A 15,876-nucleotide genomic window follows, 5' to 3' on the forward strand; every position below is an offset into this window, starting at 1 on the left:
ACACAACGAAAGGGTAGTAAATTTGCCCAGAGTGTAGTTGCCCAGAGTGTAGTGTTGAGTTTTTGAATATTTTCAAAGCATTTTCCCAAAATTTGTGTCAAAATACGATGTCAACAAAAATAATTCCATTTGCTGAAACACAAAGACAAAAGTGTAGCCAAATTAAGACTAAAATTACCCCAGAGTGGATGAAAACGACTTACAAGGGATGAAATACAAAAAGAAGTTAAAGTGCTGTGGACTTTAAATCACCTAATAGTATGGCAAATGCTGTCATGAACTGTCCATTTGAAGAAAAATATCTTCATAAATTACATAAATGACGCCAAAAATATCTAATAAGTTTCAAATATATATATATATTACTTAAATATAGTACTTAAATAATATATTACTACTATACTATAAAATTACTTACTTTTCTAATTACTATAGTAGACTATTTGCTGAACTATTAGATCGTTTAAATTATTTACTTTGTGTGCTCTAGTATGCAGTAATAAAAGCCTAACTAATACACAGAGAATCAAGAGCTAATGTATAGCTCATGAATAATTAAACCATTTATTAATTATTATTGCATGATCAAGAAATGAACATTCTATGCGAATCATACTTAATCATAAAATTTTATTAGCTAAACGAGTATTAAGGGTAATGTATTAAATTCCTAAATAGCATATTACATTGAGTATAGTGTAAATTACAACAGGTCAAAGTCATGCATTTCAACAGCCTGTTGTCTACTTTAATTGTTAGTTAATGATTTTCAAAATCATTCATCATCAATATCTTATTAGTTAAATGAGTATTAAGGGTAATGCATCAATTCCCTAAATCCATATCATATGTAAATTATTAATTACCACAATAGTCAAAGTTATGTACTTCAACTTTCCAGTTGTCTGTTTTAATTTACCATTAGTTAATGATTTGCAAAGCCATCAGTTTATGACTTTACTTGTTCAGGCACAGGACTTTTAACTAATTAGTTTACAGTCCTGTGCCTGAACAAGTGTTTTTAATTATTATTATTTTTATTACATTTAAAAATTTATTTTAATTTTTTTAATTCATACAATTTAGGACAAACTCAATTCCAACATAATCTTTCACAAGTATTTATGTAAAATAAGTAAACAATTTGCAGAAATGGATGTTCAACAGTTTCAATATCACTGTTGCGGAATTGACAAACATTACAATGCACAGCTAGAGTTTTAAAGCTAATGATAAACTTCCAGTGAAAGCTTAATGTGACTATTTTCAATTTCACAAGGTTGTTTTTACAGCATCGATGTTGTAATGTAATCACAATACATTCAGTTAAATAGAATTAAGCATTCATTTAGTTGTTCAAGCATAAAATGAGATGAAAGACTGTTGTAACTACTAGCGCCGTCAGTAGCAACAGGCTAGCGCATAAATTCCATTGAAAATACTGGGGTAAAATAAACTGTCATATATTAAAGACATGGCGGGGGGAAATGTAATTTAAAACAGTGTTACTTGTCCGATCTGAGACCCTCTTCATATCGTATATCTAACAGGCAGTGCAGATCGCTGATTTTTAATGAAATCAGATCTTAAACGTGACAATTTTGTAATGACAAAATATTTTGTAAAGGCAGTTCACTGGAAGCCCTTGGCCTGCCTGGCTGAAAATTAAAAGTCTGTGTGCCCTTTCACATTTAATCTTTTTCTCAGAAACTCCTTTGCAAGGTAAATATCATACATAATTTTAAAATGTACTTCTTTATATTTTGGAGGAAGAGGAAATGTCAAATATTTGCATCTTGTTTTTTTTAACTAAATTCTTAATAAAAGTTGAAAAATATCATTTTTTTTATAGGACCATGATAGCATTCCTGTATAAGACACTTTGTAATAAATGTATTTGTTAATTTCCACAAAACTCAACTTACCTAATTTAATATCCATAATCTTTGGTGTGACAGTGGAATAAACTAGGAACTCTTTCAACATAATTATTAATGGTAAGGGAATACATCTAATTACTTTCAAATAATATATTTTAACACAATTAAATTTAAAGATATTATCAAGCTGACCAAATACTATTTTGCCACCAGTCCTCCAAAAGTGCCTGGACAAGTAAAGTCATAACATAATGACAATTTATTAAATTAAACAACAATTAATTAATGGAGACAACTGGTAGTTGAAATGCATGGCTTTGATTTGTTGTGGAAATAACATGTATTTACAACATTCGTTAATATAATATGCTTTTTGGGGAATTAATAAACTATGGCAAACTTAACTATTAGCAATGTATTCATAACTAATGAATAGTAAAGTATGAATAACTGAATATTCATTTATTGCTCCTATAATGAAGTAATTAACAAATGGTTTAGTTTTTCATGAGTTATTATGCTTTTAAAGATCATGTATGCATTAATTACACATTATTTAATTCATATTAGTTCACCCACAGTGTAAAGCAATAATGTGCATATTTACAATTAAATTGTATTTATATTAGCATTATTCAACTCAACAATTAACAGCTTATTTGTTCTGAAGGATTAATTAAATCAGATAAATGAACATTTAAACTACAAAAATGCTCTCAAAATAAATATCAAATCTATCTATCTGTCTGTCTGTCTGTCTGTCTGTCTGTCTGTCTGTCTGTCTGTCTGTCTGTCTGTCTGTCTGTCTGTCTGTCTGTCTGTCTATCTATCTATCTATCTATCTATATCTATATATATGTATATATATATATATATATATATATATATATATATATATATATATATATATATATATATATATATATATATATATATACATATATGTATGAGCAATTCCAGCGTTATGTATGTGACATTTGCAGTAAAAACTCAAGACATAAATTCATATAGAAAGTATGTTAAGATTATTTTGAAATATGTGTTTATATTCTCCAAAACAACTAACCACAGAGTTGTGGGAGCAGAAAATTATCAATCTGTAAACATTTTTTTATATTGGCAAAAAAGTCTGCGAGTTCCAGTATACAACATACTTTGTAGAAATTCTGTGAATTAAACTGCACAACCCAAAAGAAATAATGATAATCAGAAGAATAAGAATTCTCTCTCTATAGACTGATTGTATTTTATTTGACATTTTTGCATTTATAAAGGAAAAGCTTTGTTATGGATGTGACACTTTTCCGTTATGGATGTGACAGATGTGAAATTGCCACTTGTGTGACTTTGGTAAATCAAATATAAAAGTTTGAAAACATTGACTGAGACATTTTTGAGTATTTTTTAAGTACTGGAAAATTACACAAAAAAATGTAGAAACAGTTTCTCTATTTTGGTGAAAACTTTATTTTTTTCATGGCAAGGTTGACATTTGCATTGCTCATATATATACATATATATACATATATATATATATATATATATATATATATATATATATATATATATATATATATATATATATATATATATATATATATATATATATATATATATATATATATATATATATATATTACAATATCTATTTAAAATAATACAATTTATGTATCAACACAAATGCGTTCCATTTAAAACTTAATTCTTTACACAAGGATTTCTGTTCTGGTATCTTCTTTATAACTATGAAAACAAGAAATAAAAACTTGAGATCATCGCCGGATCATGGCAGCAAACGATTAAACGTTGATTTATTTATTATCATTTTATGCCCTTCGTCACGGGAGCTCTTCCAATAATAATCTATTGCGCTGGATCTCCGTTGATGGTTGGACGTCCAGACTGCCTATAACGGCTCCACCCAAGTTCGGTTGCCCAGCAGCGAATATCCTAACCGTACTATGTCGACGGCGGGGGCTTATGAATATTAATTACGCGATGGGACGTTCGGCCAGTAAGCCAGGCTGGATTTACATTAGAAATCCTTAAGTGATGAATATTAATGAACCTAGGGACTGAACGTCAACATGCTTCTTTAAATAATTCATAAGCTCATCCCGCGCAATAGTAGGATTCGTAACATCGCTCCCTGGAAGCGTCATGGATGCTCAGTTGAACGCGGGGATCGAGAGTCGAGCACATCGCAGGACTGGAAGCGGAGCTTGTGGGATTTATTGCTAAATAGTCTATCTGACTAAAGGCGTGACAACATCAGACTGGATCCGCGTGCAGAGACTGGTCTATCGCATCATCGCCGAAAAAAAACGTTTGTTTTGCGGAGCGCACTAACGTTAGTGGAATCAAAATGTCAGATGCAGCTAGCGGCATTGGAGCTTACGGACACCAATAGAGCAATGTTATTGTTTATATGCTTATGGTTTTCTGCTTACTGTGGATTGAGCGGTTGAATGCGTGCGGTTCGTGTACATTTCCGAAAGCGAATAAGTTGCGCGTGCACTTATGGATGGATAGCAGGTGCACGAACGGCTCACCTATAAACGTGATTCTTCACTCTCGGCTGTTCTGATTTCACGAGCCCGGGAAAATAATATCCGAGGATATAAACAGCATGTTTTTCCATTATCGCAGTGCGATAAGACACCAGTTGTGTTATGTTTAAATTGCATTAAATACGAAATCAGTGCAGCCACAAGAAATGCTAATTTAATTAGACCTAGTAGCTCAAATCTAAAGAGTTTTATGTTTATTTTCATTTTACGTTATGACAGTTAACTCATCCCTTTATGGTTACGGCTATTTTAAAGTCTCAATTATTATTATTTATTCAAAGTGTTACCAACGTGACGTATTCCATGCTGTGATAAATTCATAACACTTTCTAACCACTTTGAAACTAATTACTTACAAAGAAGTGATTTTAAAAATAAATTATTTGAAACAAATATGTTGGCAGATTGTACAATGCATAATGCTATGCTATGAGTTGTTTTTTTGACAAATTTTGTGATTTTGTTAGCTAGTGTGGCCAAGTTTAGATCAGTTTTATAGTTCTCATTGGTGATTTGTATACCCCAACAAACTCAAAAATGCACTTAGTTCCTGATCACAGGAAGTATGAGGTCTGCAGTTAGATTGGGTTGTTTATAGTTAATTAAATGCAAAGACAGTGTTAAAAGAGACTGGTCATTTGATCGAAAGCTTTAAATCCAGAGGATGATCTTCTCTGGAGTGGCTGGACTGCTGTCAGAGCGGCTTTCACAAGATTAACAGCCCGCTGCTCTTTTCTTTGCCTGTCCGCCTACACTAAAATCATTTACTGGAATATTTACTTTAAAAACTTGCTTGAGGTAAACAGGATCAGGAGTTTTCACAGTGCAACAGTGGGATGTCTTGTAAATCATACATAGCTGTATGATGATTCTGAAACACTGATTTCAGCAAATTATTACAAGTTTAGGTACTGAAACCTGTTAAGCTTGAGGATTTTGTCTTTGAACCAGACCAAACTGAGAAGCAGCTCGCTTTTTAATCTTTGCAGCTGTAATACAGATGAATCTTTTTTTTTAATAGTGCCAAACCAAGAAGCAACCGAATTTACAAACTATAAATATGTCTTTGAGATATTAGGATCGCTTATAGATTGTGAACAGCAGACAGCAATTGCTGCCGATACCAAATCTGATGCTGCTGTTGGAAACATGACATTGTGACATCAGGAGTCTGCCTCTAAAGCACCAGACTTGAGGAGCAGCTGACAGTCTCTTTTTTTTTGCCGCTGCTGCTGCTGATGATGCTGCAGCTGCGAAAATGCTGCGATTCCCTGTGAAGAAAATACGAAAACAGTTCAAACTTCTGCTGCTGCTGGTGCTGCTTACTTTTGCAGTATGGTTTACGTACCTGCACATCAACCAGGGCAAATCCATTAAACTCCATTTCAACTATGGGAAAGGTAAGGTGCTTTATTATTATTGTTTATGTGATTTCTATTAGACTGTATTAAATATTTAATTTAACTTGAAGTTGGTTAATTGGTGTTCTCTGAGGGATTTTTGAATATTCTTGTTATAAGGATGAGGAGAAAAGTAGCTGTGGAGAAAGATAAGTAAAAGAACTGCTGAATTATCAGTTTTATAATTAACTTTAATTAACAAAGATTGATAGTGAGTTTAAAAACAGTATTTAGCACATTTAATAACTTGCAGAATGAAAATTGGCATTTTAGAAGTGTCGCAGGACAGTCAAAAATGGCATTTGTTATTAAGCACAGTTATTATTATTATTTTTATAACTCAGTTATTAAAGTTTTTTGGGACAGCTAAATTGTTTTACGTTCAATCCACTTAAATTTGTAAAACTGATAAGATAGCTCAATTCCTCATGTCATTTGAGTGGAATCAAGTATTGTTTTTGCAGTCTAGACTTATTTTCAGCATTTTGAAGGCATTAGCTTTTTTCGCACATAAAATGTTCAAATGAAAAGTGTTGTTTTCTTTTAATTAAATAGTAATGAATTTCACAACATGATGGTTTTATTAGAGAGTGCTAAAATGTGCAGATATGGACAAGCAGATATATTCAGAGGAGCAAGTCTGCTGTGGTGAACTTTCAGGGAAATTTGGTTCCCAGTTCTCTGATCAAGTGTGAATTACCAGAAAGTGTGTTTCTGAAAATTTCTTACCTATGCAATTCGAAGGTCATTCATATGCATCCCACTACTATAGAACAAAATCAATGCCTAGAGTATTGAAATAAAAAGCTTGTCAAATAGCACTAAATGAAAAAAATAATACGTTGAATTAATAACTGCTTGCATTTTAGTGACTTGAATTGTCAGTTTGTAATTTAAGGTCCTGAAATTGAACACCGCTGTTCATTTAAGCTGTGAATATTTCAATTTAAAACACAATTTTATACTTTAATTCAATATTTCATATTCAGCTTCCAGATTTCACTTCCAAAATATTCAGTTATGTTTAAAAATACCTAGTATAATATTCAAAAGACAATTTTCAGTTCATTTTATTTCAATTCAAAAATTCGCTTGGTTCAAATTTGGCTGTTAAAATTCAACGTTACATCCAAGAGCTGCAGGAAAAGCAATAGATTGCAGATAGCAGATTCAATAGATTGTAGCAGGTGGAGATGCACCAATTTAAGATTTTTAAACCAGCAAGGTAAGGAAAAAAGCTAATTACGGCACAAAAGTAGAATTTAATACTATTATCAGTCTTGGACATTATAAGTAGGCTAATAAAATGATTGAGTAGGCCTAAAATGAGTAAATGATGTTTTGGACATTTATATTTGCCCTAATGTAATGAAAGCCAGCTGGGGATCACGTAAACCTCACTACTCAAATCTCAAGAGGTGATCCAGCGATCTTTCGCATCCTCGTGAGCGTCTCCCATTCCGGTATCACAGATATCGAATTTGAACGACTGAAATTATGGAAGCTAATTTTTGAACTGAACTAAAATGAACTGAAATTGTGTTTTGAATATTAAACTTTGTATTTTCAAACAGAACTGAATGTTAATTTGAAAGTTGAATATGAAGTATTGAACTAAAGTATGAAATTATGTTTTAAATTGAAATATTCACAGCATAAATATACAGCTGTGTTCAATATCAGGACCTTAAATTACAAAACCGACAATTCAAGTCATTAAAATGCAAGCAGTTGTTATTTCAATGTATATTTTTTTCAATTAGTGCTATTCGACAAGCTTTTTATTTAAATTCTTTTGGCATTGATTCTGTTCCATACATCACACGCTCATGCAAATATTGTATGTAATTACATTGGAAGCCGTTAAACTTGAATGTATTTTTATAACAAAGATGTGGGCAGGGAATAATTTTTAACATTTTTGCTTGTTAAATACAACATGATTTGGTAATGAACTGTGAGTCATTGGTTTCTCAGCTCCCACATGCACAGCTGTTTTTATTCTTAGGTGAAATGTGTCATTGCTGTGTTACTAGCAGAAATGTACACAAATTGCACAAAAAAAGGCTGATTTGAAAACTGTTGATAAGCTGCAGGGTGGCACGGGGGCACAGTGGTTAGCACTGTCACCCCAGAGCAAGACCGTCGCTGGTTCGAGTCCCGGGTGGGCCAGTTGGCATTTTTGGTGGAGTTTGCATGTTTTCCCGGTGTTCATTTGGGTTTTCTCCGGGTGCTCCGGTTTTCCCAACATTCTAGGTCCAATCTAAAGTGTGTGGGTGTTTCCCAGAACAGGATTGAGACTGGAAGGGCATCCGCTGCGTAAAACATATGCTGGAATAGTTGGAGGTTTTGAAGAAAAGAACCGAGGCAGAGTTCATTGGAAAATTAACATTTCAGCTTTCAGTATGTTTACATCTTGTAACACTTTAAAAAGCATGCCAGCATTTTAATATTTAATGTGTTTGGCGAATTAACATTCACTGATAGTTTCTGTTTTGTTGGATTTTACTTTATGTTGGAATGTCAGTGGTAATGGTAGACTAGTTACTTCAGACAAATGCGGAACAGCCAAACACCACATAGCCCTTTTTCTTTCTTTATCCATAAGCAGGGCTTGAAACTTCGACCGTTTTGGTGGCATATGCACCCGAAATTTTATCTATGCGACCTCCAAATATATTTGGGAGCATTTGTGCGAGTGCATAAAATTTAGATTTAGGAGACATTCACGCATTATGCATCTTTGCACCAAACGCAGCACTTAGGAATGGTTTAAAACAGTTGACATGTCAACTTGCTGCAGTAAACAAAGCCTACAATGCTTGTCCCGCCTTCAAGCTCTTCTTATTGGCCCACTGCGCTAGAACAGAACGTTTATGGATTGGTTAATATCAGCTGTCAGTTCAGATGACAGGGAGCCGAGCTACAACAAATACTATAGAATGCACAAGACATGTCACTCGTATACTTTTGAATGGGGAAAAGTGTAACTGTCAATATGGTGAATGAAGCCCCACCTTCTAGTACAGGAGCCAATCAGTGATCGCTATAGGGCTAATAAAGCCCGCCTTCTAGTACAGGAGCCAATCAGCGATCGCTATAGAATGACAATTCTCCGGGGGAGGGGCTCGGACCAGACGTGAGTTTTTGCAGATTTTGTGTGATTTAGAAATGAAACTAAACAGACAGTTGTTGTTTAATTTTATTGGTGATTCCTAATATGAAATGTAATCGTAAGTTTGGCAAGTACTTTTTAAAAATTTGATGCTTCCCCATTCAAACAGAATGCCCTAGCATACTGCCCGAGAGGTGTTTCAAAGATGGTCACAGAGTGAAATGACTTGCCTTAAAGGGACTTTGGCTACAACCATGAAAATGTAAAGCACCAAAGATGAGAGAATAAAAACAACACTGACAGATTTAGTTTTAGAAACCATCTAAAGTTGCAAATAATTGCACATCTTATTAGTGATCATGTGGTGAATGTTAATCCATAATCTACACTTTTCGAAGAGTGGATAAAAGACTTCCAGTGGTTAAAGTCCGCTATGAAAATTACTAAAGCATTCACTGTAAAGCTGGTGGGACGGAGTCTTCAGGTAACAGTGTTTGCTACATCTACACATTCAGCTCGAGATGTTCTAACGTTATTTAATCTTAAATTCAATCATTACGATGTTGTCTCATAGACTGAGATTAAACTAATATTGCAGCTCATGAAAAGACAGTTACTGCTATTAAGATGACGTATGCAAATAATAAGTTATATGTCAATATTGTCTGTGCAATATCAGACAGCACCCATGAGAACACATTTACTATCGTTAACTCTGTGCATCTCATTCACTTCAAGCAGTGCATGCAGGACTGGTGGGCGCATGCAAATTTTTGTTTGTTAGTTTGTTTGTCATTAGTGTTGATTTCAAATGCAATAAATCTGTTAATATAAAGCATGTAGTAATGGTGCTCATCATTTTTGTTGGGTGTGAGAAAATTTTGTCTTGTGCGCCTACATTTTTGAAGTTAAGAGCACCGGTGCTACCAAGAATAAAGGTTAATTTCGAGCCCTGATAAGTAAAAAAACTTGTATCAGAACTTGAACTGGGAAGGAGACTTCCGGGTAGACGATGGATTAACACGTTGGTTGTGTAGCTCCGCTGACTTTCACTCAAATTTTGTAAAAACAAGACAACAAAAAGCTCGTCAGTGCTCTCTAATCCTTTATAGTGTTGCATACGTTCAATATACGTTGCAATTTGCGTGTTTACAAATGCAGTCGAAGAAAACAGGAAAGAAAGATGTCGCTGAGGGAGAAAGCTCGGCCGAGAGCGGGGGCGCGTTGGAAGAGACCAGCTCAATAGCAAGTAACAACCCGGTGCTGCTTGCAATTGAATCTCTCCGAGTGGAGATGCTCAAGGTTAAAACTGACATTAAAGAAAGTATGAAAAGAGAGATTGCGACGCTGGAAAAGAAAATTGATACAAAGTTCGATGCAATACAGCTAACCATAAATGAGCACTGTGCAACTCTCGAACATCTTTAACAGAATGCTACATCCTCGGCAGATGCTGTCATGAAATTACAAGCAGAAGTTAAAAGTCTGTCTGAGAAGGTGTCAGAATTAACTATTGATCTGGAGGGCCGTTCAAAGAGGCAAAATATAAGAATTGTGAGAATCCGAGAAGGAATGAAAAACGGCCAAGGTGCCAGAGAGTTTGTGGCTAAACTGCTCATGGAGGTGCTTGGATTAGATGAGCTGCCTGTCCTAGATTTGCGCTCACCGAGCTCTTCGTGCTCGGCCGGAAGACAGTGACCCACCGCGGCAATTCATTGCTTGGATACACTTTGGCCATACCATGGAAAACATCATGCGAAAAGAGTCATCACAGTGAAAATTAACCTTTAACGGTCGCCCCATTCAGATCTTCAGAGACTATTCCCCGGCTGTGGTCAAACGCCGGGCAGCTTTTGAAGGAGAGAAGCTTTTCACCGACGCGAACGAAGCATGGAAATTTGCAATCGAACATTTTGCCACAGATAAGTAGAGCTAAATGCTGAGCAATAATCCCGGGACGTTATGCTTGTTGTTTTGTTTAAGTTTCTGAAAGCTGGCGGACTCACTGTTGAACTTTTTTTTGTGTGAAGTCTCTGCAAATTAAAATGCGGAGGTCGGATTTTCTTTTCTCTTCGTTTTTTATTTTACCCTTTTATTGCCTTTTTTAAGAGAGCCTCACTTCACTGCATTTTCTTCACTTTCTCGCTATATTTGAAATAACAAACTGCCTTGTTTTACTATCATCATCACCTTTTGGACTATTACTACTTTCTAACTTTACTTACCTTCTAAGAGGTTACATGGTGTGTCACGGTGGCACCGTGAGTAGCAAGATCGCCTCACAGCAAGAAAGGTGCTGGTTCAAGCCTCAGCTGGGTCAGTTTTCATTTCTGTGTGGAGTTTGCATGTTCTCTCCATGTTCGCATGGGTTTTCTCTGGGTGCTTCGTTTTCCCCCACAAGTCCAAAGACATACGCTATAGGTGAATTGGGTAAGCTAAATTGTCCATAGTGTATGTCTGTGAATGAGTCTGTATGGATGTTTCCCAGTGATGGGTTGCAGCAGGAAGGGCATCCGAAAACATATGCTGGATAAGTTGGCGGTTCATTCTGCTGTGGCGACCGCAGATTAATAAAGGGACTAAGCCGAAAAGAAAATGAAGAATAAGAGGTTACATGTGCTGGTGAAGATTAAAGATACAGATGAGAGGTTTGTAGTTTTTCTGTAATTGGTAACATGTCAGCAACTGTAAGGGGCTGTATGTGTTCATAAATGTTGCGTTTATTTATTTATTTATTTATTTATTTATTTATTTATTTATTTTATATAACCACAAACATTACAGTAGGCTATTTCGATTTGATCATTGATCTGCAGTTATAATCAAATCTTGTTCATTGAAAGGTTTGTAAAAGTATTTATGTGTATAAAGCCTCTGTTTTGTGAGAAGTGCTTCTCATATGATATGTAAACAACCCGTACAGCTTACTTTGACATTTCCTCGAGCAAGAATGATGTCGACTTAAACTTTTTGTCATAGACCACACCCACCAAAAGGGTAGCATTGATACCCTTTGGCAGTGGAAACATAAGCCTGATAAAGGTGACCGTCCTTTTTTCCGATATTGTGACATACATACACCTGAAATGGTCCTGAAATGAGAAACATAGTAGGACTGTGCATGATTTCGTTCATTGAAACCCGATTGGATCGTTGAAAGATGGGCATTGCAAACAAAATGAAAGAAAACTGACAAATGGATAAATTCAAAGCATAAACAAGGCATACCATTGATTTGCCTGCCCTTTTTACTAAGTAATGAAGTGCACAGATACAACGTTTAAAACAAGAACTACTATATGAATATGCAAATAAGAAGAGTTTTGATTTCATGGGGACTTAAAGCATACCATAGTTTTTTTTGGAAACAAATTGAGACCACCTCTTCATCTTGGTCTTGCACCCTTTGTTTGGTGTGAACTAGAGTGTGATTTCTGCATTCATACCTGCCCAAAATATCCACACCAAAGGGGGAAAGATTCAGTCAAGCCAAACAAAACAAGTCTCTGTTTTTTCATCCATTATTGTAAAGCCATGTGATTTTGTGATGCTATTTGTCATGTTTAACGATTCATTAAACATGACACGATCCATTTGTCTATGGAAGAGATGCCCAAACTGAGGCCCGCAGGCTAAAGTTGGCCCATGGTAAACTTTGATTTGGCCCGCCATCCTTTTATTGAAGAGAGTTAGAATGGTGAAGATTATTTAGATATTGTCATTTCTAATCTAATGTAACCTTTTGTTTGTATGTTTGTTTGTTTTAATGTTAAAAGCTAACTAAAATGAAAAGTTTTAATTAAATGGTGTAAATAAATCAGATTGAGTTTAAATGCACATACTGTCACTCGATGGATAGAGGACAAATCAAGGCAAAGGCAGATTCTGCTTGACTAGTGTATTCAGCATTGAACTCCACTGTGTTATAAATGTGATTGTTTTTGCTTTTATTGCAATAAGTTATCATTTTAAATGTCAAACTGCATATGTTAATACGATTTAAAGTAATGTTTTCTGATAAATTAGGAAATTACCCATGGCAACTTTAATGTAATATAGTTTGGTATATTTACAGGGTTCGGACAGGTGCTGAAATCCTCGAAAATGCTTGATATTTAATATAATGTTTTCAAGGTTAGAAAAGTGCTTGGATTTTGAACAAAGTGTTTGAACCTGCTTGAATTTGAAATTGCAGGGCTCGAAATTCGTTCAACGAATGCGCAGATTTAGGAGACATTAACGCAAAATGCATGTTTGCACCTAAATCACCAAACGCAGCGCTCCGGAATAGTTTAAAATAGTTTGTCGTCATGTCAACTTGCTGCAGTAAACAAAGCCCGGAATGCCTGTGCTGCCTTAAAGCTCTTCTGACTGGCCCACTGCTCTTGAACTGAACGCGAATGGATTGCTTAATATCAGCTGTCAATCACTCAGTCAACGCTTTCCTTCAAATGACTGGGAGCTGCAGGCGCGAAAATGTGAAGGTCCAAGTACGAGAGAATGAAACAACAGTGACAGATGTTAGTTTTACAAACCACCTGAAGTTACAGATAATGGCACATCTGATCAGTGATCATGTGGTGAATGTTAATCCACCATTTACACTTTTCGAAGAGTGCATAAAAGACTTCCAGTGGGTTAAAGTCTGCTATGAAAATAACTGAAGCCATTCACTGTAAAGCCTGAGGGAGTTTGCTTTGCAGGTAACAGTGTTTGCCACACATTTTAAGCACGAGATGTTTATTTAATCCTTCATTTCATCATCATGATGTTGTCAATTGCAGCGCGTTCACCATCGCGAAAGGGCCTGCATTCACTGAGACTAAACTAATATTGCAGTTTATCAAAAGAACGATACTGTTATTAAGATGACGTTTGCAAATATTAGGTTATTTTATGTTTGGCCTAATCCTGAAAAAGCTAGTTATTATTTTTGCACTAAATTTTGTTCAGTGCAGTTTCATTTTTGCACTATTTTCATTTTCATATTTTTTTTTCTAAACTCAACAGTCTAAAGGGCATTTCCTTGCCAATTCAAGTTATTCATTGTGTACTGCACGCCATGCATGTGAGGGCTGCTCAAGATAAGAAGAAGGCAGATTTTTTTTTCCCTATTTTACACAGTGTTTATAGAAATTGTATTTATCTGTCTGATGATTATTTGTCATTTATATATAGGTTATATAAAGTGTCAAGACTACTTACAGAGAGGTGATACATTTTCAACCATTAAACATGTTTTCCTTTAACCCCTTAACTGTCACCCTTTGACAGGTGGGACATTTGCATACAGTTATAACAGTACCTTAGTCCTAACATAAAGTAATATAAAGTAAATAAAAAAAAAAAGAAAAAAAAAAGTAATATTAATGAAAGCTTGAAAACTGTGGTTTCCATATTTGTTGACAGTTGACATTTGACATAGGAACAGTTCATTAATTTGCAGCAAGAATATTCTCGGCAATTCAAGGATTTCATTTGTTACATGAATTTTGAATAGCAATGCAGATGAAATATCATGAACGACTGGTAATGAAAGTTTGGTACTACACCCAAACAAAATGTGACTGTAAGCTAATTTTTTGAGACATCAATTTTAGGTAGAAAGCGACCAAACTTAAAAGATACTTCATCCAATAACTGAACTTTTTTTATTTTTATTTTTTTAGCATTTTTGGGTGAACTATCCCAATAAATCTATGCTCCAAAGTATTGAACAATTTGAGTTGAAATGTCATATTGTGTTTTTTAAAATAGCTCAATGGATTTAATTGTGAAAAAGTACATACAGCATATATAAACGTAATTTACCGTGGTTATTAGGTTCTGGAATTTGAAGTTTGAAAAGGTGCAAGAACCCTTCGGCCCACAACTCTCAATGATATTTGATTTTTGGTCTTTTATATGAAAAACTTTGGGCACCCCTGGTTTATGGGGTATTGACTAGGAGTAATAATATGTGGAAATGACTAGGAATAATACTGTCTAACTACTTGCTCAAACTATTTGTGTGTTAGGAATAATAAACATCAGTTAACTGTCTAACTACTTGCTCAAACTATTTGTGTATATGGCTATATATAAAAATAATATAATAAGAAAATACAAGTGTTTTTTTAATGGCTAAATATCAATCACTGTAAATGAATAAGACTGGAAGTCCTGAGCCAGTAAGGTTCAATAGCTGCCCCTGCTCATATGTGAAAGAATAAGGTCAATACTTCCCCTTCATTGTTTCTGCTTTGACCTTTTGGTGGTCTGTGTGACATAATTTACAGTATATTATCAGCACATCATTGATGTCAGCCTCTTATATACTGACAGTGCATGTGTTTTGACCCCATTAAAAAGAGTGAATAGTGCATGCATCCAGTGGATGTGCATCTGACCTCAGTCAATGAGTATACTTTGAAAAGCTTGCGTTCAAAAACAAGTAGTGTTCAGATTTCATCAAAGCATTCAGATTTACAAGTATTTAAAGAGCTCCTAATATGTGTTTTTGAAAATGACACATCCAGTGAATGAACACATCCAGCTGAGATTTAAATCCAAAAGTGCACTGTGTTTAAAACTATTGATTCTTTAACAAAGTAGTCGACTCAGAGTTGAATAAATGAATCGTGTTGAGTTTGGATCTTTGCCTAAATTTCGTCAACGCCGATATGGTACATCACTAAACATGTAGTGCCCGATCTGGTAAAACGTGAACGTGCCTTTCCCTTCAGACACTAGCAGAGCACAGGCAATCACAGGACTGATTATAACGCGAAGATGATGTTCACTGACAGATGAGGATTCGGCTCAGGGGAATAGGGTTGAAGGGTTAAAGTTAATCTTTACAACAATACCACAGTATAGCCAACCTAGTGCTGTGTTTGTTCCTGCTATTCTTCAGATTTTTTGCTAATAAA

Source organism: Danio aesculapii, chromosome 25 (assembly GCF_903798145.1).
Source record: "Danio aesculapii chromosome 25, fDanAes4.1, whole genome shotgun sequence".
Lineage (NCBI taxonomy): Eukaryota > Metazoa > Chordata > Actinopteri > Cypriniformes > Danionidae > Danio > Danio aesculapii.